This window comes from Mastomys coucha, unplaced genomic scaffold (assembly GCF_008632895.1).
Source record: "Mastomys coucha isolate ucsf_1 unplaced genomic scaffold, UCSF_Mcou_1 pScaffold5, whole genome shotgun sequence".
NCBI lineage: Eukaryota > Metazoa > Chordata > Mammalia > Rodentia > Muridae > Mastomys > Mastomys coucha.
Window position 1 is genome coordinate 4,331,118 of NW_022196911.1, and position 24,473 is coordinate 4,355,590.

Here is a 24,473-nt window from a genome sequence, read left to right on the forward strand (position 1 = left end):
AATCCGCCTGCCTCTGCCTCCCAAGTGCTGGGATTAAAGGCGTGCGCCACCACCGCCCGGCCTAAGGTATTTCTATTCAGATCTTTGGATATTAAAATATCAAGCTAGCTGTGTGGTACTTGTCTCCAAAACACCCACTCCGTAGACTGAGGCAGGAGAATGAGGAAGAGAAGGAGGAGTTCAAGGCCAGCATGGGCTACAAAATGAGACCTCACATCATTAAATAAAACCAAGAAATAAATGCAAAATTTGGGAGAAACTTCCAAACTTAGAGTCAGTGTGTGCAATACACTCTTAGAAGTAAACTACATTCTCTCTCTGGCTCCCACAAGTTCATGAAATCTGAGTGTCAAGGAAATTCTGGGCTAGAACTGAACCTCATCTTTTGCTCCTTCATTTTCCACCAGAGCAGCCCCATGTACCAGTGTAATGTTCACACAGAGTAACACAAACTGAACCTTCTTGCCCCCTACTCTCTGATAGCACCAATCCTGCATTTTAGTAGGTGAAACCTAATCCCTGCTCATTTCTTTTCCCCCTACACATTCTGGCCCCTCCCATTCTGCTCCTGACCCCCACAAACCCTTTAGTGACCTTGCTAAGAAGCATCTCAAGGTCACAAACTCTGCCCTGCTTTTTCTCCATGTAAATGTCTCTTCCTTTAACTGTGGCCTTGACTCCCCCATTTCTTCCCACTTTGTGTGTGCCTCCTCTTTCTAGTTTGAAAGACATTTCACCAGGATGATTGGTCCTTGGTTCTCCAACCTGTTCGTGGCGTCCCCTCCACCATCTTTCTCCACATCCCAGACAGGAAGGCAGGTGTCTGATCCATGCAGTGCTTCCTTCCAGTCCAGAACTGATCCAGTTTCTGTCTTCCCTTTTTTGTGACTCTTGCTGCCGCAAGTGTTGTTCTTCTAATGCTGATCCTGACGGTTCAGAATGCGACCACTACCAGAATTTAAAACCAATCTGAAGCAAGCTTTAATTGAATACTGGCCAGGTGGGTGGAAACATGCAAAGTCCATACCCTGGTTCCCAGGAAATGGCCATTAATCACATTTAGCAGAGGCTAAAAGGGCAAAACCCACAGTTTACTTCATTTCCCCTCAGGTCCAGTTAGGGGCAAGCATATGTCCTGATGTATTTTCTGCCCATCTTCTTCCCGCCCACATGGGATCAAGCACACCCAGTAAAGTTGGATCAAACAAACTTGTTTAGGGGAGTGAAAACATACACAATAGTCTCCAGCATTTAACTCTGGTTCGCACCCTAGAATTTTCTCAAATTTGTGACTCACCTACTAACAAAAGATATGCCCATATTTCCCAAGATTCTAAATGTTTAATGGAGATTGTATTTTCTTTTTTTCTCCTCCTCCTCCTCCTCCTTCTTCCTCTTCCTCCTCCTTCTTCCTCTTCCTCTTCCTCTTCCTCTTCCTCTTCCTCTTCCTCTTCCTCTTCTTCTTCTTCTTCTTCTTCTTCTTCTTCTTCTTCTTCTTCTTCTTCTTCTTCTTCCCCCTCTTCTTCCTCTTCCCCCTCTTCTTCCTCTTCCCCTCTTCCTCTTCCCTTCCTCCTCCTCCTCTTCCTCCTCCTCCTCTTCCTTCTTCTTCCTCCTCTTCCCCCTCTTCTTATTCCCCCTTCTCTTCTTCTTCCTCTTCCTCCTCCTTCTCCCTCCTCTCTCCCCTCCCTCTTTCTTTTTCTTTTTTTGGAGACAGTGTGTGTAGGGGTGGGGTGGGGGTATGTTCTTACCCTATAGCCTAGGTGACCTAGAACTCATCATAGCCCAAGCTGGTCTGCACCTTACCTTATAGCTCAGACTGTCCTAGACTTCACTTTGTAGCTCAGGCTGGCCTCGAACTTGTATTAGCCCTCTTGCCTTAGCATGGTCGGGATCACATATGTGAGCCACCGTGTCCAACTTTAACTCTTCCCATTTTAGATAGTTTACATCTCATGTGTACTGCCTGTGAAACTAGTGAGCTCCTTGAAAATACATAATAGCTCAGAAGCTGAAAAGGTGAGATTTAAAAAAATTAAAAAAAAATAGAGACATCATCTTCCCATGTCCTAGTGAGTGCTGTGGGGCAGGCCTGGGAAGACACGCCCACCACTACACACAAGGACCAGGATGTTGACCATGGTCCCAGGGCCCTGGCCCCTCCCACACTTTACTTCTATTTCCTATCGAGCATGGTGTTTGTTTGTAGAAAGCAGTGAGTTCTTTTCCTTTCTTCTTCAGGAAACTTTGGTGCTTTGGTGTAGCAGGGGACAAGTCTGTGTCCCATGTGACTTTCAGGCCACTGCAGTCTTAGCATGACCTCTGCTCCAAGCCTTCTCCCTCCTTCACTCTCACTCTGTCTCCCCACTGTGCTTCCTTGTCCAGCCACTCCCCAACACTGAGGTTGCCTTCCTTAAAGCTATGTCTCATGTCTTGGCATACCACTACCTACTGCTCAGCAGCATGGCTCAATCAGAGTGTCTCTTTTCAACTGGATTATGATCCCCATGAGGACATGGCTCAGGTTTCTCCTTCATTCCTAACCTTCTCTGAGGATAGGGACCTGGACTTTGGACCCCACCTCTTCCTATCACTTCAGTGCCTTTTCCTCCCTTTGAAGGATGGCCAGGGTCATGAGAGCCTTCTCAGTGGTTGTTTGGTCAGAGGCAGCCAAAGAGGCCACGGAATCTCTGGTGCAGCCTGACTTACAGATGACTCAAGTGACCACAGGGAATTAGCGTGTTAGTAACAGGCAGCATAACATTGCAAAAGTTCCATTCTAGCTCAGCTCCGTGAAGCAGGGCTTGTCCCAGCACTAGGTAATATAGTCTTTTAAAAATGGAATAGAAGAGCTGGCTTTTTGTGGCAATTATGCTTTTGACTGACGACTTGAGTTACTTTAAGCCAATGTTGATACTTAAGAGATTCATCAGCAAAGTGCTCTATCTCTTTAGTGCCTGATTAGGGCTCAGGACATGAACATACCTGCACCTCTAAGATGACAATTTCCTGGGTTGAGCATGAGGCACATACCAATCAATGCACCTACTGACTAGTGCCAGCCAGGATGCTAATGACATTTCAAGTTGCAGACCTTTCCGGAACAGACGACTTTGAAACACCAAAAGAGTCACAAGGCTGGAGCTTTCCCCAAGTCTTCCTGGACTCTCTTTTAAAACTCAGCAGCAATGCTGACCTCAGAACTGGAAAACAGAAGACCAACATGAGAAACTGAACTCCCTCCCAGACCTTAAACTTTCTAGTCCTGTGTCTTGAACATACTCAGTCTACTTATACAGAGGCTTCTACAGGGATTGTTACTGGAGGGACATCATTTAAAGTTGTCTTCATGAGACCTGGTGACAGAGCTCATGAGTGGGGATCTTGCCTAGCATGTGCAAGACCTGGGTTTGATCCCTAGCACCACATACACACACACACACACAGAGGCGCGCCCACGCATGCTCACTGAAACACATCTGCTTTGTGAAATAAACAGGTGCAGACTGCAAGTTAATTTCATGATCTCTACTGCAGAAGGACTTGTCTAGGAAATTGAGTTGTTTAAAATTTAAACTAGCCCCACCCCTGGTTTACACGTTAATGCTTGGCAGGCCTGGTGAATGCCATGTGTTCTCAGTCTAAGAGTCATTTCACAGATTTCAACGACAGTATGAGTATGGCTTACAGTCTTTAGCCAAGATTAAGTCACCAGTCTCTGGAAGTGTTACATGGTGGCCGAGGACCATTACTGATCCTATAGGTGTACATACCCTATGCAGGATGCTATTGGTGGTGTTTTTCAGACTCAAGTGTTATTTTCACTACCCTAACAAGATATAGTTACTCAATTTTCTCTTGAGTGTGCGTATGTGTATGTGCCTGTATATGTGTACCTGTGTATGTGTGTGTATATGTGTGAATGTGTGTGAATGCATATATGTATTCAGGAATGTGTATATATATACATATATATTTTTGTATATATGTATGTCTCTCTCTATATGTGTATATGTACTATATATGTGTTCATGTGTATGCATGTGCATATATGTATATATATGTATGTATATATGTACATGTATGTGTGTGCCTGTATATGTGCATGCATGTGGGTATGTATATGTGTGTATGTGTGGGTATGTGTTCATGTATGTGCATGCATCTGTATGTGTGTACATACATATGTGCATGTGTGTATACATGCACATGTGATGCATGTATATGTATCTGTGTGTGCTTATGTATGTGCACATATGTGCATATATGTGTATGCCTCTGTATGTGTGCTTACATGTATATATGTGTGATGTATCTGTGTGTATATGTGTGTGTATGTGTACATGTGTCTGCTTATGTGTGTGCATGTGGAGCATTTTTATATCTTACCTGCAAGAGTTTAGTTGGAGGAAATGAGGCAGGGGAAAGATCCAAGTTCTCCATCCAAATCTTTGCTATTCATTACTTTCTTGGGATTATTTAATCCTTTTAGTGTTTTAAAAGGCCCCAGAAGAAGACAGGAATGCAGAGAGAGAAGAGAGCCATCTTACAGTTGGTTCTCTCCTTCCTCCTCCCAGCTTCCTCCAATCCTCACCAAGCCAAGTTTAGCTGAGGACACAGCCTGTCTTTCCAGCACGTCTCCACCTTTTGGGGACCACTGCAGATGGCATGAGACGGGGGGGGGGGGGCACAAGTGTTGGCTCCCTTGTTTTTCCTGGATGTCTGCTGAGGCCTGGAAAGGGAAGGCCCGTGTGTGTTGCCAAGTGTAGCATTTCCACAGCGTGAGTCACACACACAGACAGTGCTTAATGGGGTGGATGTGCAGCAGGAATGCTACGGTGCAGATGCCCATCCTGAGGGAGGAAGTATGAGTTCGGGGCAGCTCTCAGCAAAGCCATTCTGTGGCTCTGCTTTGTTGTGGGCACCATAGAAGCCGTGCTGGCTCTTATCATTCCCTTTCCAGTGTTCTTTAAAGCTGCTTTGAAGTCATTGGTTTAAACCAGCAAGGAATTTGAAAAGTCTGTGTTCTTCACTGGAGTTTAATTAAAACACTTTGGGCTTTCCAGGAGTATGTGGTTCAGAGCACTGGGGAATTGCAAACTCAGAAGCCTAGAATTGGTCCCAGAAGAAGGCCCGAGTTCTGGCTGCTTTCAGCCTGCCTGTTCTTAAACACGATCTTAGTAGAGGGTTGAACAATTGTTTAATTAAAGATTTTGGGTTTTACCTAAATAGAGACAATTTTAAAATGTTCATAATACTTTGAAATCCTTTGTATTTCTATAAGAATACTTATTAAGCACCTACTATGTGCAAAGTGAATGTGAGTGCTGGGAATCCAGTCTTGAATATGACTTGAGGCCTTGACCCCTTGCCTCATGGAACTCTTAGCTCTGTATGGTTCCCCTTGGTCTCTGAGGTCACATGAAGAATCTTAGAGATCAGTTAAAACTTGACTCTTACAACATTTCAAATAGTTAGGGGAAACAGTGTTTAATGTAGCACCTATCATCAACAGATGGCTTATAACAGTATATATACTTTTGTGATTTATTTTAAACATAAAAACTCTCCATACTTGTGAGAGCCCATGATACTATGATACATGTATACATTTCACAATGTTTTAGTCAGGTTAAGCCCACTTATCTCCCTAAGCTTTGTTATTTCTTTAGAGTGAGAACTTTTACAATCCCCTTTGCTGGCGTTTTGAAATATCCAGTACGTTGCTTCTAGCCCACTGCAAAGCGGCACGGCAGAGCCTCTTGCTTGCGTCTGTCTGTCTGACACTCTGTTGGCTGTCATTTCCCCTCCTCCACCTTCTACTCTGGCAGCCTCTGGTCACCACCCCTTCACTCTCCACGTCTGTAAGATCAACGTTTCTAGATTCTACCGTCACGGAGTGAGATCCCTTGGTTCTTGGTTCCTTTATGTCTGGCTTATTTCACTTAACAAAATGATCAAGTGTGTGTATGCAAGCTTGTGTGTATGTGTATACCTGCTTGTGTGTGTGGATACATGCTTGTGTGTGGATACATGCTTGTGTGGTATACATGCTTGTGTTTGTGTAAATGTTTGTGTGTGTGTGTGTATACATGCTTGTGTGTGTGGACATGCATGTGTGTGTATGTGAATGTGTGCATAGAATGCATCCTGTGACTCGTGTGGACCACTTTGCTGTGGACTTGAGTCTTTCCTACCTCCATAGCCATAGCCCAGGAGCATGGAGGACATATGGGATGGCTTTGAGTCTGCAGTAACGGAAGAGTTGCGCTTATTTTATAGCACCTGCTCTAAGCTGGGTGTCAGTGTAGACTGACCTGTGACGTCCACGTTGCCTCAGGACACCGAGTCTTCGTCTATGTCTCTGGAAAGACCTTTTAGACAACAGCAGACTTTGAGTAGATGTTGGGCAATGTGGTTTTGTTTAAAAGTTTTGTTTTCAAAGAAAAATTTCCCTTCTATTAAATATTTCTAGTGATAAGATTCATGAAAAGGCTATTACATTTTTAAGGACCAGGCCACCCTCCGTTGAGAAGCCAGCTCCTACACTTGGATGTGTTTTGCTTACTGCAGCTTTTCTCTGAGAAGCCCGCAGCTCTTCGTGCCTTTTTCTTTCTGGGCGCTTCTCTTTCTACATCCTCAAGCTTAACCCTATATTAAAGTATATTGACCAACCCCAACTCTGCTTTTAAAAAAAAAAAGTCCTCTTTGGTCCATCAATACAATTTGAGAACTTCCCTGAAGTGACTATCTAGATCCAGGAGTTGTAGTCTATGTCTGTCTGTCTTGGGGCAGGGGGTCACCTGGCTTTAGCATCAGGATTACTTTTGCTTTAAGGAAGTCTCTCTATTAATGTGAAGTCTCTCTGCTGAGCTCTCATCCATGGACTCAGCTCAGGTTTTCCTGTTCTGTATTTGGGTTCAAATCCAACATTTTGTACATTCTACGCAAGTTGTCCATGACTAAGACACTCCTCGGCCGGGATGCATTTTCCTCTTTTGAGACATAATCTTGATATGTATAGCCCTGGCTAGCCTCAACTGTATAGCTGGCCTTGCTTTAGAGGCAATCCTCCTGCCTCACCCTCTCCAGTGCTAGGATTACAGGCCTAAATACAGTTTTAATCCTAGTTTGTGAGTGAGTCTCTGTGAAGAAGATGCAAGCTTTGGTTTCTTTCCAAGGGAGATGCTGAACGGTTGGTTGGCTCTTTTTTTCTCTCTCTCTCTCTCAGACGCTGTGCTGGGAGGACAGAACCTCTCTAGAGCTCAGATATGAGGTGGGCCTCCCTGCCATCTTGTCCCTTGCGCTCCAGAGTATTCCACAAACATTTCTTCACCACGAGAACCTTCTAGGTCATAATTACTAAGTGAAAACAAATCACAGGATGCTGCTTTTTACTCCACGGTTAGAATCAAGTGACATCCAAAGAATCTGCTGTGAGCCTTTTCGTGGTGAGCTAAACCACACCAGCCACGAGGAGGGTGTGGTGGCAGGTGGGTGGGGCGGAGATGTTCTCGGAGGCTTCTCCATGGGGCTGGAGTGTTCATAGAGGCTCCTTCAAACATCTTTCAGAGCTCTGCAGAAAGGGGAGCAATCCATTGTGTCTGTGAGGAAGGCACACCCCTGCTTGCCTAGCCTCCCTAGACATGGAAACCCAGTGCAAGCCACACCAGATCCCACTCACAGCAACCAGGCATTTCCTGTTTCTGATCCCAGGCCTTCCAGAACACTTCCTGAGAGGTGGAAAGCCTGACTTCTCTCCCCTGGTACGTTCTGACTACATACTAAATGACTAACTTCATGTAATTAAGGAAGCTTTTTGCAGAGAGACTAAATAGATCTAGGGGATGTGTCAAAGCAGATGTGGGGAGGGGCACATTAGTATTGAGGGTCCAGTTGTGTTTGACCTTAAGGAATGTTTCCCACTTGCAAAGAAAATTTTGGAAATACCAGGGACACAATACTGTACAATGCCATTTTCTAACTGCAGGCCAGTTTATTTATATATTAAAGAGTTGCCTTTTTTAAAACCTTGAGAATTCCAGAAGGCCCATATATATGGCAAGTTACATATAAAACTTATCTATGATCTAGAGAAACTTTATATTTAAACACTAGAAATGTTAATATTTTTTAAATGTGCATTTCCCTCAAGCCAGGGGGATGAACAAAGGGCTTATATGTTTGTAGGGACCCTTCCCAACAATCTTAAATAAGATTCAATGCTGCATGCCTGAGGTCCCAGATACCCGAGGCAGGAGGATTTCAAGTTCAAGAGCTTCCTGAGGTTACAGAGTGAGTTTAAGCCCAGCCTGATCAACTTAGCGAGATCCTGTCTAAATGTAAAAATATAGAAAGGTCTGAGGAGGTAGTTCAGTGGTAGAGGACTTGCACAGGGCATGGGAAGCCTTAGATTCAGTCTCCAGTACATATACACCCTCATACACACGCAGTCTCTCTCTCTCACACACACACAATCACACACAGATACACATGCACACACAGACACACACAGTCACACATACACAGAGTCACATACAGATACACAATCACACACAGATATACACAGACACACACAGTCACATACAGATACACAATCACACACAGATACACACAGATACACATAGTCATACACAGTCACACACACAATCACACACAGATACAAATAGACACAGTCACACATAGTGTCATATACACAGCTATACACACAGTCACACACACAGTTACACACACTCAAAAAAACAGAGACACACATAGTCACACACTTGCAAACTATCACACACACATACACACAGTCACAAACACACTCCCACACATGAAATATAGTCACAATCACACACTTGTACACTCACACCGTCACACAGACACACACTCACACAGAGACACACAATCACACACTCACACTCACCCATAGCCACACATATATTCACACACAGACATACAGACACACACTCACATACAGACACACATAGTCACACTTACATACACACGCTCACACAAACACACACCCCTCATCAATGGTACTAGTCCTACTTTGTACATGAGAAAAATGATGTTTCAGAAGACTAATTGGCCTCACGTCAGACAGCTAAAAGTAGCGGAATGGCATTTCCGTCAGCTCACTTCAGCTCCAGAGTTCATCTTGGTGAGCTTGTGCTGTATCTTCTTGCTACAGATGCTAAGAACAGTTGTTTTCATTATGCTTCATCATGCATGCAAGGGTAGCCTCCACATGGCAGAATCCTATGCTCTTATTTTGATTAACACTATGTAGCACCATATCCAAAGACTCCCCGGCTCTCCTCAACCCGGACTCCCATCTTGAAGCTGAGTGCAAGTTGACCAATCCACCTATTTTCCAGAATGCTCTGCCACCCTATCATCTGAGTTTTGTTTTGTTCTGGTTTTTGTTTTTGTTTGTTTGTTTTTGACACAAAGCCTCTTTCATTCATGTCAGATTGGCTTCAAACTCGGTGTGTAGCTGAGAATGACATTCGACTTCTGATCTTCCTGCCTCTTCCTCCCACGCACTGAGTTTGTAGGCTGGGATCCCCAGGCCTTGTTTGTTTATCCTGCTGGACACTGAACTTTGGGATTTCTGCGAGCTAGGCGAGCCCTTTACCAGCTGAGCCCTGCCCACAGCCACGTTCATTCGGTGTCTGATTTCCTTATTGCCCTCTTCCCACAGCTAATGACTCAACAGGCACACTGGCTCCTATTTATTTCATGATTACAGGGCTAGTGATATAGCTCATCCCATCGGAGCACACGCTTAGCAGGCCCCACTCTTGATCCTCGGCACTGTGAAGTAAACACACAAATAATCAGAAGATAAATAAAGGTTGCATAGTTTTGGATCAGTCAGAAAACAAAGGAAGAAAACACCGGATGCAACAATGCTTTAACATGTAATAGAATCACCCATTTTCCCTTCAATCCCACTCTGATGTGAAAATGCTACAGCAAAGCATCCCTGAAGCCTTTCTCACTGTACCAAGATGCACATCATCAGACAGAGCCCTGGCCTGAGGCTGCCAAGCTGGGGCTGTGGCCTTGTGAAAACTGTTAGGCTGAGGGAGGAGCAGATAGCTCCAGGCCCCAAGCCTGGATGTGTTCACTTTCCTCATGGATAGCAAGTGGGATGCTAAGTATGTAGTCATTGGTCCCCTCACCTCCGCTCCCAGCAGTGGTCTGCAGAAAGAACAAGACCCAAATTATGCTACTCTGGACCAGACTTTCTCCAAGGCAGGGACTGTGCCTTGGTGTTCCTGGGGGTCTTGCTCGGTGCCTGACTGTGACTACATATCAAGGAATTAATGTTTAAAAGACAACAGGAGCCGGGCAGTGGTGGTGCACGCCTTTAATCCCAGCACTTGAGAGGCAGAGGCAGGCAGATTTCTGAGTTCGAGGCCAGCCTGATCTACAGAGTGAGTTCTAGGATAGCCAGAGCTACACAGAGAAACCCTGTCTCAAAAAACCAAAAAAAAAAAAAAAAAAAAGACAACAGGAACATGAGCTGCTTGTGCATGTAGGAGGAACGAGGTTTCCTGACTTTCTGCCTCCTACTGTTTTTGTGAAAATATTACGAGAAGAATGTTTCAGCTCCCAGGTTTGGAACCGACGGGCCAAACTTTCAATAGAAGAGTGTACAACTGAAGAAGCCCCCAGAAAAGAGTGGGGTTTTTTTTGTACAAATATATTAAAAACATGGTTTGAGCAGTAGTTATTTCCAGCAATTCCAAATTGCTCATGCTTTTTTAAGTGGCCCAGCTAGTCTTTGCCCTAAATTCTGGAACCCTAGACAGGAGCCATGCTGGAGTGCATGCCAAGTTCAAACTGCTGTGTTCAGTGACGAGCTCATATAATGAAGCCTTAAGCAATTTAAACTTGATATGTTATTCTGTTAAAACAACTAAACCAAACTGGGCTTAGTGGCTTATATCTGTAATCCCAACATTCAGGAGGCTAAGACAGAAAGGATGTGGCAAACTCCAGGCCAACCTAGTCTCAGTAGTTACTTCCAGGCCAGCCTGAGCTAGGTAGTTAATTCTAGGCTAGCCTCAGCTAAGTAGTTGCTTGCTTCCAGGCTGGCCTGGGCTAGGTAGTTGCTTCCAGACCAGCTTGGGCTACAAAGTGAGACCCTATTGCAAAACATAAAATTAAAAGAGCTGAGTGCAAGTAAAAGTAAAAGACTAAGCCATACTTCATGTCCTGCCCACTTTCATCATCTTACAAGCCTCAGAAGGAAAGCATGTATCGCTATCTTTCTGACAGAAGAGGATTTTGAGCAATTACTATTACTCAAGAGACTATGCCAAGGATGGAGTAGTTTAGAGAAACAAAATATACAAAAGAAATGGAAGGCGAGGTGTGGACTGCATCTCTCTGGAGTGACACCTCCGGGAATGGGCTTGGTATCAAAGAGCAGCTGCCAACACCAAGAGATTTCCAGGCAGCAGGTGAATTTCAAAACAAGAGGGGTAAAGGCAGCGGTGGCAGGGTCACATCTGGACTGATGGCCATGGCCCTTGGGCTGGGCACTGAGGAGGAATCTGCTGTCTTAGTGTTTTCCATGTTGAACAAAAGAGTGTTGTAAATTCTAATGTCTCCAGGGTATGGTAATGCCTTGGGTTGACTGACTGCAGTAGGAGATAATGAAGATGTGTGTCTAAGCACACCAGCAGAGCCCGGAGGTTGGCTGGAAAGCTGGAGTGCTGCCGAGGATCTTCTGTTTGTGAGCCTTCAGCGGCAAGCCTTACTGGGAGACATCTCTCCAGCTCCTCCTTAGGAGCATCTTTTGTGCGCATTAGTTGTTTGGATATCTTCTTGGTTCCAGTGGCTGCTCTGGTTTTTTTCCCCTAACTGCGACAGTTTGTTTTTGAATTAACTGCTTCTTCACAGCCTCTGTTCCCAGGCCAGACTTTGATTGGATGTAGTTGGTGGAAATATCAGTCCCCTGACTATCTTGGAACATTGTAGCTGTCAGACACCCCTGTGAAACAGAAGCTGCAGGCTGAGTCCCTCTTCAACCTTGCCTTTTCTCATCTCAGTCAGGGTCGCTCTATAACAACTGGATGCCTATGCAATGTGTGCAGTTGTTCATTTGTATTCCCATTCGATTTTCACATCAGAAAGGCTGGACAAAGTAAGCTGTCTTTCTGTGTTAAGGATGGGTTCCCCGAGATTATCATTTCAGACCATTTCTAAGGGAGAGCCACCCTGCTCTGTAGGTCCACACCAAGATGACCTCATCTTCAGGGCTGGAACCACAGTGAGGGACCTGGGATAAGGGGAGGATGGGTGCTCTTCTGACTGGTGCCGTGATTCCCAAATGGGCCTTGTTGACAAGAACAGGGACACAAGAACAGGGAAAACAACATTTGGGGATATCAAAACAGGATCCTCAGCCTTAGTCCTGAGAGTCTGTGTGCCTTGACCGAGCACGGAGGACTGGAGCACAGCCTCTGAGTCCTGCCACCTGCTTGTCAGGGATCATTAGGAATGGTGAGCTTGACTGGTGTCATTTCTCAAAGAGTAGTGAGGTTTTGGCTCCTCTTCAATCAACATAGGACTTTCTGACTAGGGATGTTGCTCAGTGGTAGAAGCTATGCTAAGCAGCTTCATCTGTAGCAGCTAAACAGAGTAAGTAAACATGGTAAACATTTCTTTTCTTTTCTTTTCTTTTTTTCTTTTGGTTTTTCGAGACAGAGTTTCTCTGTATAGCCCTGGCTATCCTGTAACTCACTCTGTAGACCAGGCTGGCCTTGAACTTAGAAATCCGCCTGCTTCTGCCTCCCAAGTGCTGGGATTAAAGGCACGCACCACCACCACCACCCGGCCAGTAAACTTTTCTCGTTATGGAAAATTGTACTTGTACTGGGTATGATGTGACATATGGAGATGGTCCCAAGCAGTTTAGGAGGCTGAGACTGAAACATACACAATCCGAAAAGTTGGAAGTCAGCCTTGGTAATACAGTGAAACCCAGTTTCTGAAAAAACAGTCAGACAACAGAAACAAAGAAAGAAAAGCATATTTCGATGAAGTTTTGGTCTGAGATGTAGCACAGGTTAGTAGAATGCTTGACTAGGAGACCAGGATCCCTGAGCTCCATCCCTGGTCATATATGTCTGTCATATTAGCACATGCAAGATAGAGGCAGGAGAATCGGGAGTTTGAGGCCATCCTTGGTTACGTAATGAGTTTGAGGACAACCTAAGCTACATGTGACCTGTCTTGGGGAAAAGAAACAGCCATGTGTCTAATCTTAGCACTCGGGATACAGATACAGGAGGATCAGGAGTTCACGACCATCTGTATCTATAGTAGTGACTTGGGGGCTACCCTAGGCTACAGGACACCCCGACTCAAACCAAACCAAACCAAACCAAACATAATAAAACAAAACTTCACACCAAGTTTTCTACCGTAAATGATGAGTTGGGTAAGACTTTTTGAGGAATTCACCATGGGGTTAGCCGTTCTTTGTGGTCACTGCTGGCTGAGTATGCATTTGCAGGTACCAGACAAAGAAGTGTGGGATAAGAAATGAGGAGAGTGACAGCTCCTAGTCCCGAGTGTCAGCTTCGTCTCTCCCATAGCTGCTCATTTGTCTGGAGTGGGCTGTTTGTCTGTCTTTCATAGGGGATTCCATGTAGGAAACATGTAAAACAGCACAGAAGTCTTATGAAACATCCAAGCATAGCCCAGCCTGCAGCCCAGGGAGCAGGGGTCGAGGAGGTAAGAGGGAGGGGAGGAGATCATTTGCAAGACTTGAAGAGTTTAGCTATCAACTACATTTTCTGCTTTTTCTCTTTTTCTCTTTCAAACTGTTCAAGTGACCGTTCTGAGTGTGAAGAGATACCTTGACTAAGGCAACTTATAAAAGAAAGCATTTAATTTGGGGGCTTGCTTACAGTTTCAGAGTGTCAGTCTATGACCATTATGGCCAGAAGTAGATAGGCCTGGTCCTGGATCAGTAGCTGGAAATGGATGGCATGGGCTTTTGAAACCTCAAAGTCCACCCCCAGTGACAACTTCCTCCGACAAGGCCACACCTCTTCCAAGGCCACACCTCTTAATCCTGCCCAAAGGTTTCCACCAACTGTGGGATGTGGATGGCACACAGGAAGAGATGCAGTGGGAAAGCGAGCTCCCTAGAGACAGCCTACCACCTCACTTAGCTGTGATGGGTGGATTCTGCTGAGGCACAGCCCCAGAGACTTTGTCCCAGGGATTGTTTCCTGCTGCTGATGTGCTTTCTCATGTTTGTCGTTGCCAAACTGCTCATTTATTTGGCTTGGTGTGAGTGGATACCAGAAGACCTTCACTGCCTGTAGCCTGGTGTGATTACTTCCTTGGTGATAGCCCATCCTATCGGGCATATTTCCTGCAGATCAACATGAAGGTGAACTTTCATGAATTAATGCTGTTGAAATGAAGTAATGACTTGATGGAATTCCTGATTTGATTCAAATAATTTTAGGAGGAAAATTTAAGGAGATAGTTTTAGTTGTTTTGCTAGAAAAATATAATGAAGTTAGAATCAAGAATAGAATGTGCTGCTTTCTCATAGAATAGTAAGTAAAAGCTGCAAAATTTAAGGAAAACAATGAGCTTTCACAAATCGTACTAAGAAGACAAATAGGCTTGGGACAGATATGTGATCAAGGAAAAAAAAAACATTTATTCTAGATAAGGTCAAAGGATGAGACCACAGGTGTGCACCATGATAAAGCAAGGCCGTGAAACTGTTGCTTTGAACTTATAATGAGCTTATAGAATGACATGCAGCTTTGAACTTACTATGGACATCTTTCTGTAACTTCCTTTTGTAGAACATTTTACCTACCAGCTAATTTTTTCTCACATAGAGAACTTTTTTTCTTAAAAGGTATGAAAAGGCTGAGAGAAGAAATAAAGTGTGGCTGTTGGTGCTCTGCTCTGTCCACCAAATGTATATATGTGTATATATGAGCTTATAGGGGCCATTCTAATTCAAATGATCACACTGTTGTTTACAGGGCATAATACAATATCACCTTTCAGTCAGTTCCATAGAAAAGTACTCAGCTTGCTGGGTGGTGGTGGTGCACACCTTTAACCCCAGCACTTGGGAGGCAGAGACAGGGAGATCTCTGAGTTTGAAGCCAGCCTACTCTACAAAGTAAGTTCCAGGACAGCCAGGGCTACACAAAGAAATCCTGTCTCAAAAAGGGGGGTCTGTATAGGAAGAATCCTTAAAAGTCTCTATTAGATTTTTAGTTTTTGTGGTTTACATAAAATTATAATTAAATACTTTGGATAATTACATCAAGGTTATTTATTGTTCAAGGTGTTATTGTCCAAACTTATAACAGTAAGATTTGTTAATTCAGGCATCAGTTAATCCAATATGTTTTTATGTTATGTGTGGGGGCATAACACTTAAATAGAGGATGGGTGGGCAGAATGGGAGATGTAGCTTAGGCTTGCCCTACATGCACAAAACCCTTGGGCTCCATCCCCAGCAAAGTATAACAAAAGTGTGGTGCATGGTGGCGTGGCAGTATACTGTGGTGGTGTGCATTTGTAATCCCAGCACTCAGAAGTTGGAGGTGGGAGGTTTGGAAATTCAAGGTCATTTTCTGCTACATAGAGAGTTGGAGGTTGTGATGGCTATTCCTGGTTGTCAACTTGACTATATCTGGAATGAACTACAATCCACAAATGGAGGGCTCACCTATGATCTAGATCTCAAGGCTGGAAGACACAAGTTTCTGACCTGGATCTTGACATAGAGATCTTGAGGCAGAGTGGCTCTGAAAAGTTTAGGCCCAGGCAAGGTAGTACACGCCTTTAATCCCAGGAGACTAAGGCAAGGAGATCTCTGAGTTCCAAGCCAGCCAGGCATGGTGGCACACACCTTTAATCTGGGCCACACGTTCTGCTGGAGGCCTACATAAGGACATTGGAGGAAGGAAGATTTGTTCTTTTTCAATGGCTTGCACTTACATGCCAGCACATCTGTTGGAATCTGCTTCTACAGAAGACCAGCTGAAACAACTAGCCTTGTGGGACAGAGAAACTCCTAGATTCTTGGACTTCCTCATTCACAGCTGACCATTGTTGGGGAGGGTTCTACAGATTGTAAGTCATCATAATAAATTCCCTCAATATATAGAGATATTCCATAAGTTCTGTGACTCTAGGGAACCCTGACTAATACAGAGGCCAACCTGAGCTACAAGAGAACTTGCCTCCCCCAAAAGATGAAAAACATACACACCTCAAAAGGAAAAATAATGACAATAGCTTTAGTACATGAAACAAGTCATATAAGTCTATTGTGTTGACATGCAGATATGTTTATTATTTGATACATTAAGTTTTTTAAAAAGATTTATTTTATTTATTTTATGTGTATGAGTACACTGTAGCTGTACAGATGTCTGTGAGCCATCATGTGTGTGACTGCTGGGAATTGAACTCAGGACCTCTGCCGGCCCCACTCGCTCCTGCATAATTCACTGTAGCTGTCTTCAGACACACCAGAAGTGGGAGTCAGATCTCATTACGGGTGGTTGTGAGCCACCATGTGGTTGCTGGGATCCGAACTTGGGACCTTCGGAAGAGCAGTCAGTGCTCTTACCCGCTGAGGCGAGATGCCAACCCATCTTAAGTTTTTTCTTCCTTTTAAAATGCATTAAGAAGAAGCAATTATATAAAATGAAGGCAAATTTGGTTTTAACACCTTTAATATCTTACCTTTGAAACTCAAGCTTCCAAATTATATATCCTTACCAAACGACCCCTTTGTGGGTTGAATGAACCTTTCACAGGGGTTACCTAAGACTGTCAGAAAACACAGATATTTACATTATGATTCACAGCAGTAGCAAAATTACAGTTATGAAGTAGCAATGGAAATACTTTTGTGATTGGGGGTCACCACAACGTGAAGAACTATATTAAGGGCTCACAGCAGTAGGAAGGTTGAGAACCATTGCTCTAGTCACTTTTGGAGGACTTTCATGACAGTGCCTGTCTGTCCATCCACTTACCAACACTCCTGAACAGACTCTATAACTCGCTTGGGTAAAAGCTACCGACTCTAACATTGCTGCTGAAGTGCTATCTGTAGATGGCATGGCTTTTTAAAGTTACTTCCTCTTAAAATAGCCCACGTGTGCACCAGATGGCCCTGTGACAACGACACTCAACTCCAACTCAACTGGTCTTCGTGGGTGAGCAGAAGTCTGTTTTCCTCCCTCGCTTTCAGAAATGCGCTTGCCCAAGCTCCAGAACTTCCAACAACCAAAAGAAGCAACATTTCTGTAGTGGAAGTCTGGAAGGCTACACTCCCAGTGGGAGTGACTGATCTTAAGAGCAGATTGGGAGGGAATAAGAGGAGCTTGAGGTGCGTCCAATCAGAGAAGGCTTCTCTGAAGTCCAAGTCCAAGTGCTGTGGGACCCACGAATTAGAAGGGTAGTGCCTCAGTGCCATAAAGGACAAGTTGTGAAGAATGGTGTATTAGCCCAGGTTCATTAAAGGAATAGAAATGATTATATGTATGTATATATGTACATATACACACATATACATATATACACACATACATACATATATATGTACATATATACACATACACACATACATATATATATACACACATATGTATATATATGTACATATATATATATATACACACACACATATATATACACGCACACATACACACACACACACACACACACACACACACACACACACATATATATGATTTACAGGCTGTGGTCCAGCTAGTCCAACAGTTACTCTCTGCCAACAGAAGGTCCAAGAATTCAGTCATGACGCTGGATGTCTCAGATGGTGATATGCTGGAGTGGTGGCTCACATGGTGTTTAGTATATGCTTGAATCCTGAAGTAGACTCTAATGCCAGTAAAGGAATGAAGGACAAGCAAGCCAAGAGGGCAAGCTTCCTTCTTTCATGTCCTTTAGAAAAGCTGCCAGCAGAAGGTGTGGCTCAGAGTTAAGGGGTGTATTCAGAACTCAGAAGATCTGGATTAAAAGTGCACCTTCCCATTTCACTTGATTTATTTAAGAAACATTTCCTTACAGGTGTCCCCAGCACCTTGGGTTTACTTAAATCCCGAGGTAGCTGAGTCGTCAACCAAGAATAGTTGGCACAAAAGGTGTGCTCGTACTGAATCAGTTTTGTGGTTCAGCGCAAGTCTGTGAGTTCAGCATTCCTTGGGACGGGGCCTGTGAAAATAACGGTTGACTCTAGAACCAGGTAGTAAGCAACTGTGGATAGCCAATGTTGTAGCGGGTATTTGGCAGATAGCCAATGTTGTAGCAGGCATTTGGCGGTTTGGTTTTGAGGCATGAAGTCCTGTATCCCAGGACTGACCCTGAATTCAGTGTATGGCTGAAGCTAACCTCAAACTTCTGCTCCCCTTGCCTCCGTGTCCCAAGTGCTGAGATTGCAAGTGTGCATTACCACATCTTCATTAGAAGGGAGGAGCTGAGAATCAAACCCAAGGCTGCATGCATGTTAGGCACATACTACCAGCTAAGCTACATGCCTGCCCACATTCTAATACTGAGTTTTGATTAGGGAACATTAACTTGTACATTTTAAAATTGATTTATTAGGATGCTTTTATACATTATTAAAAATGTAATAAACATATTATGAGCTTCACCCCTTTAGACAGTCCGTGGTATAAGTACTGCTTCTTGGATTTCCCTTCTGGGGGTGAAGGATTCTAGTTGAAGTCTGTGCACTGCAGGCTATCTATGTCCAAGCATCCCAGAGGCCAGGCTGATATATGAGCAACTCACACTGCTTCATCCAAAGCCTATTCATAAATAAATTCAAGGATACACCCCTATAATCCCAGCCCTCTAATCCCACCCCATATAATCCCAGCCCTCTAAAGGCAGAGGCAAGAGGATCATGAGTTCAAGTCCAGTCTGGGCTATGTATTGAGTTCCAGGTCAGCCTAGGCTACACAGTGAAGCCCTGTTACAAAATTACAAATCCAAACAACTTAAAGCTCCATCCACTTACAATGAACCACCCACTTACAGTGTACCACCTACTTACAGTGTACCACCCACTTACAATGTACACCCACTTACAATGTACACCCACTTACAATGCACACCCATTTATAATGTACCACCCACTTACAGTGTACACCCACTTACAGTGTACCACCCACTTACAATGTACACCCACTTACAGTGTACACCCACTTACAGTGTACCACCCACTTACAATGTACACCCACTTACAGTGTACCACCCACTTACAATGTACACCCACTTACAGTGTACCACCCACTTACAGTGTACACCCACTTACAGTGTACCACCCACTTACAATGTATACCCACTTACAGTGTACACCCACTTACAGTGTACCACCCACTTAGAATGTAAGAATGGCATGCATTTTCCTAGTGACTGCTGAGATCTGCTGTTTCTTCTTTGAGATGCATGGGGATGCTCTCCAGTCAGGGATAAGATAGGGATGGTACTGGTCCTGGCTAAGGAGGATTCTCTGTGGCAGTACTAAGTCTGAGCCATTAATGGCCTAGTGCCTCCTATGTGTTCAACCTGTAGCCTTCCAGCCAAATGAACATAGCTCAGTACAAATGTTAAGTGTATTTGAAACACTGTGAGTTTTTACTGAAATCTGCTGTAGAGTTCCTGAGCGCAGAACCTGTAGAGGATGGTTTGTATCACATTGCTCCAGGCATTCTGGGTCAAAGCATGGGCCTTTCTTCATAGGATGGTGACATTACAAGGTGCTTTTATTATTTTCAATAGTCCACAAAGGATGTGCAAATAAGACTCTCGTGCCTCATCAGCTGGAAGGAGGCAAACTGCTAAATATGTCCCAGAGAAAGAAAAGAGGACCCTTTTCCCGTACACAAATTCACAAATGCCTGGCTCCACCGTCCAGCTACACACCATATATATGCATATGTGTGTGTGTGTGTGCGTGTGTGTGTGCGTGTGTGTGTGTGTTTACACAAGTAGTTTGAAGGCAAGAGAAGGCAGAACAGACTTGGGGATAAAATCAGATACTTTGAGACTCCAACTAAACTGTCATCTTTCTTGCAGGGACTGGAGACAGAGACAAGTGATCCATCCAGGCCTCCAAGTATCCAGGAGGCCCATTTGCATTTGGCCATTCATCCTCAGAAAGGAGAGGTTGCTCTTCAGAGAAGCTCAGCTTCTGCAGAATCAGCCTGATTGATTGGCAGAACTGCCCAGCTGTGCCCAACAGATGGCTGAACAGTACAGCTGTTGCCCACTTCCTATATTCCCAGGGTCCCGGAAGGGAAGCTGCATGTTAGCCTGTAAGTGTCCTTGGCATGGAGGGATGGAAAAGCACTTTAAAAAAAATGATTGACAGATTGACTGATCTAGTGTGTGTGCATGTGCATGGAGGCCAGGGAATTTTCTGGAGTTGTCCCCTCTCTCCCATACTAGGCCTGGGGATTGAACTCCAGTTGTCAGGCTTGGCAGCAATCACCTTTACCCACTGAGCCATCTAGCCAGCCCTGGGAAAACATATCTTAATAGGAGGAGGCAGAGAAGGGATCCTGATGTCTTCTATCAGGCTATCAAAGTACACCTGAGCTCCCAGGAGAAAGGAATTCAGCTCAATTATTTCCTGTGGGGTTAACACTTCTCTCTCTCTCTCTCTCTCTCTCTCTCTCTCTCTCTCTCTCTCTCTCTCTCTCTCTGTGTGTGTGTGTGCACATCTTGTTTAATTTCACTGCTCCCTGTGTGCTCTCTCGCTTCTCTCCCACTTCCTCTTGATAGAGTCTTGCTGATGTAGCCTAGGCTGGCTTCAGACTCTCTACCCATCTGTCTCAGTCTCCGTACTTAGATTATGCACATGAATCACCATGCTTGACCTCGGCTTGCACAAGTTATAGGAACAAAACTTGTCATGCAATTATCTCCGGGTACGTTCTATGAGTCAGAAAGTTTTCTGAGTTACTGGTGATAAGAGAGCACACTGGCTTTCTCCTTCCCTAGAATTAAGTTAAGCATAAGGGGTTTGCAAAAGATGTCAGAATGGCAGCTCGTGGTGGTATTGAGCCAATCTCTTTTAAGTTTTAGCACAGGTTGAATGAGTGGCTCAGGTGTGCTGATGGCTATGACTCAAGGAGGTGGCCAGGAGAGTGGGGCAGTTTTTCTAAACTTTCTTGTTGTCTTTCCCTCTGCCAGGGTGGAAATGCGAAGTTAGCATCAACAGTGGATGGTCTTGACCATGTTCCATAGGCAAGCTGGTGAGCTGATGGTGAAAAGAATGATGCCTCAGTACCACTCCGTGCTCCCCTCTCCTCTCTGGCCCTTTTCCCCAGTACTTTTTGCTAACTTGCCTTCACTTTTTCTATTTCTCTTCATTCCATAGTGTCTATCTAGGGCCTAGCATCCAGGTGATGGCTAGACATAATTTCTATCCACCTGTTATTTCCAAGCATTCAGGTTCAACTCTGTCCTGAGCACTAGTGTGGCCTAGTTTCCCAGTAGTCTCCCAAGTAGATTCTTCTTGACTGGACCCTCCAGCTGACAGCAGACTGGCACTTAGACCCCTCTGCAGGGCTGTCGTTTGTTGATGGGTTAATATCCTAAGCTCTTCACATCTCTGTAGGTCCACGTGTGGCTGGCTTTTGCATGCTTCTCTGTCACTCTGAACTCAGGCCCTTCCTTCAAAGTGTCCTAGCTGTTCCCTGACACCGCAGAGCCTCAGAGTACTCTATCTGGGCAGACACACTCCTCAGTCAGTCCTTCAAAACTCACCTCAAGTGTAACTTTCCCAAGAAGACCCCTTCTAGGCCTGGAGTTCTGAGGATACCCCTCATCTACTGTTTGAGTCCTGGTGTCTGTTAGCTCTCCTTCCTACTGTGTTTTCTCCTCACGTCTAGAAGTCGCATATGGCTAACACTTCTTTGTATTGATTTACATTTCTCTATGGCTTCTCTCTATTAAGCTCAGATTTGCATAGGATTGGGCTAAGACTCTGGTTACTTGGTGTGACAGTCAAGCGTCACTATTAGTATGACTAGATTTAGAAGCTAGAAGACTCACTTGTGGGTGTGTCTGTGAATGTGTTTTCAGACAGGCAGAGGAGAGAAGATTCACCTTGATGGGGCAGCACTAGCCCACTGACAGCCAGCCAAGACTGAACAAACTGGAAAGAGACAGCTGGAAGACAGCCGTCGTTTCTAGATCTCTGCTTTCTGGTCCACAGAGATGTGAATACACCGCTTCCCACTTATGTTGCTCAAGCCATGAACAAGTCCACCCTGGACATTATGGACTACACCTTCAAACCATCAACCAAACAAATCCATACTATTTTAAATTCCATCTTGTCATGTATTTGGTCACAGCAACAAGAAAACTAACATGCCTGCTGACCCAGAAGGTGCTGTTAGAAGCACTGTGGGGTGGGGGATGCAACCATTTGGATCATAGGTGTTATGTTTTATAAAAAGGAAGGAAGGAAGAAAGAAAGAAAGAAAGAAAGAAAGAAAGGAAGGAAGAAAGAAAGGGAGAAGGAAAGAAAGAAAAAGAAAGAAGGCAAGCAAGCCAGAAATATATTTGGTAGAGGCATGGTATGATGTGGAGACTTCAGGTCTGGGGAGAGGATGGTGGTCCCAGCATGCTAAGCACACTCCCCTCGCTTGGGCTCACTGGTTCCCTCAGGTTTGCCTAACAAGCCCTAATAAGTTCCAAGCCCAACTCAACCCTATCATCTGCTCACACCCAGCCTCTCTCCGAGGAGAGGAAGATGGGTGGCCTCTTCTAATGCCGGAGTCCTCTGCTTCTGAGCTGCTTTGGGTGGGACCCGAGGAGGAAACCTCTTTGCAGCACACACTGGGGGAAGGGCCAGGATCGCACGCGCTTCGCAGTTTGTGGTCTGGGCCACAGCGACTGGCTGGCTCGCGGACTCCAAGCTGAGAGTTGTTTTGGTTACTGGGGCTGTAATGTGTCCATGGAGTCAGTCCAGCAGGAGAAGGGGGTCCGGGCCGGGAGGCGTGGCGTGGTTCGGGAGGCTGGGAGCGCGTCTCTGAGGGGCGTGGCAAGGGCGTGTCCGGGCGGGGCGGGGCGAGCGGAGCGTAGAAAGGTGTGGCCGCCGATCTGGCCTCACTTCAGCAGTGCGGAGCTAGAGAAGCCTTGACCTTCGCGTGCTCAGCGAGCGGAGAACAAAAGTGACGGAGAAAACTTCCCGGAGTGTGCCCTGTGTCCCCACGGGGCCTCGCTCAGGGGCGCAGAGCGGGGCTGGACCGGTCCTGGATTGGGACTTGGACCGAGGTAAGGGGGGCACAGGCGGGGACGCGGGCGAGGGCGCCGCTCCGCGGCTGGGTCTTCTCGCATGGGCTCCCGGGATCCTGCAATGGAGTGCTGCACAGTACAGTACCAGCCTCCACCAGTGGGCCAGCCTCGTCCCTCTTCCCCGCCGGCTGGGGAGGCAATCAGGGGCGCGGCTGGGCCACTTTGCTCCGTCCGGGAGGGTGGCAGTCCTCAGCGGCTTCGCCTTCTCTCTTGTCCAGCCTGCCCTGAAAAAGGGCAGGATCCTTTTTCAGAAGACTCCGAAGTGAGGTCTTGCCCTGCCCCACGCGTGGCGCGGATACAATTAGGTTCAGCTGTGCCATCCTGGTTTGGAGGTGGCGGCGCCGTCCATCCCCATCAGTGCCCATCCATCTCCTTGCGTCCAGGGGAGAAGGGCGCAGCGGGGAGAAGGAGAGCATCCCCGGCTTGGCCCTTGGGGTTGGGGGCCGGCGAGGATCGCTCGCCCAGCGACCACCTAGACCCGCGCGGCTTCCCGCCAGCTGCGGTGCCAAGTTTCTGTGAAAGCCGACAACATTGTGTCCCTGATGGATCGTATTTACCACAAACAGTTCAGGAAGAAAAGGGCCCATTCTTCCAGCAGCAAAGTGTAGCGAGTAGAATTGTGCGAGGGGTTTTTATCTCTGAGACTAGAAACTTAATATGGACGCGCTGCTTCCATGGCCCTCCTTACTTTGAAAAAGAAAAAAAGAAAAAGAAAAATAGAGTAACTTTATAGTATGGGTGGGGGAAGCTGCTTGTTAGCAAAGATAATTCCATTCAGGGGAAGATTTCCCGCAGTTCCTCGCAGCTGCTGGAAGAGAAGCCGCTAGGTGACATTCCCAGGCAGACTAGGTGTGCTACAAGTATACACTCCCGGTGCGTGTCCAAGATTCTCTTCTGGGGCAGTTCTTGCCCTCTACCTTCTATTTGTCAAATGTTGCTGTGGTCCTCGTTTAACAGATAACACTTGATGACTTACGAGTTTCATGTGTTGGGAGTAGAGTACCACTTGCTCCTCTTACATTTGCGTAGCCATTGCGTAGCCAATGAGAGCACATGTGCTTTTCACTACTTTTCCTATCTTTTCCTTCCTTCCTTCCTTCCTTCCTTCCTTCCTTCCTCCCTCC

The 24,473-nt window shown here is 45.5% G+C and overlaps 1 protein-coding gene across 2 annotated transcripts in view; it reads left to right on the plus strand.

Annotated features, from left to right (window-relative positions):
• Scaf8 (SR-related CTD associated factor 8) overlaps nucleotides 1-24,473 on the plus strand; it is a 307,179-nt gene that overhangs the window by 183,021 nt on the left and 99,685 nt on the right. For both annotated transcript variants that reach the window (XR_004113422.1, XR_004113423.1), the window contains one exon: nucleotides 20,116-20,354. The gene's annotated coding sequence lies outside the window, so the exon portion shown is untranslated. The remainder of the gene's footprint in view (nucleotides 1-20,115; nucleotides 20,355-24,473) is intronic.